At 46.1% G+C, this 833-nt stretch overlaps 1 non-coding gene across 1 annotated transcript; it reads right to left on the bottom strand.

Moving 5' to 3' along the window:
- Nucleotides 1-465: 465 nt before the first annotated feature.
- LOC119929361 lies at nt 466-603 on the bottom strand. Its single transcript, XR_005451488.1, has one exon. It is a non-coding gene; the product is annotated as a small nucleolar RNA SNORA7 (small nucleolar RNA).
- Nucleotides 604-833: the final 230 nt, after the last annotated feature.

The raw sequence follows: 833 nt of genomic DNA on the forward strand, positions 1-833 counted from the left end.
GGCCCTGTACTAAGCTCTGGGGTGGATACAAGCAAATCAGGTTGGACACAGTCGCTGTCCTACGTGGGGCTCAAGGTCTCAATCCCCATTTTACAGATGAGGGAACTGAGGTCCAGAGAAGTGAAGTGACTTGCCCAAGGTCACACAGTAGACAAGTGGAGGAACAGGGATTAGAATGATGACCTTCTGATTCCCAGACCTGTGCTCTATCAACTACGCCATGCTGCTTGGTAAAGTTCTTCTCATCTTATGCTGTCGAGTTGTCTCTGACCTATAGCAACGCCATAGACACATCTCTCCCAGGACATCGCACCTCCATTTGCAGTTGTTCTGGTAGTGTATCCATAGAGTTTTCTTGGTGAAAATATGGAAGTGATTTACCATTGCCTCCTTCCATGCAGTCAACATGAGTCTCTGTCCTCGACCTTCTCCCATGCCCCTGCTGCCCAGCACAGTTGAGTTTTGAATTGTAGCAGATTGTCTTCCACTCCCTAGCCACTGCCCAAGCTAGGAATGGAGTGGGAATGCCTCGGCTTGACTCTCCCTTCCATAGACGAGACTGGTAGAGTACTGGAAACTCTCCAGGTGTGACCTTGAGAGGGGACTTGGGAAAGTACAATAGAATATTGCCCTTTAGCATCTTAGCATCTTTAGCATCTTCCCTTTAGCAGGGGAGAAAAATATTTAAATAAGTTGTAGGTAGGGGTAAGTAAATAATAATAATAATAATAATTATGGTATTTGTTAAGTGCTTACTTTGTGCCAGGCACTGTACTAAGCACTAGCACTAAGCACTGTGCTAAGCACTAAACACTGTAGAAGCAGCGTGGCTC

This window comes from Tachyglossus aculeatus, chromosome 5 (genome assembly GCF_015852505.1).
Source record: "Tachyglossus aculeatus isolate mTacAcu1 chromosome 5, mTacAcu1.pri, whole genome shotgun sequence".
Classification (NCBI taxonomy): domain Eukaryota; kingdom Metazoa; phylum Chordata; class Mammalia; order Monotremata; family Tachyglossidae; genus Tachyglossus; species Tachyglossus aculeatus.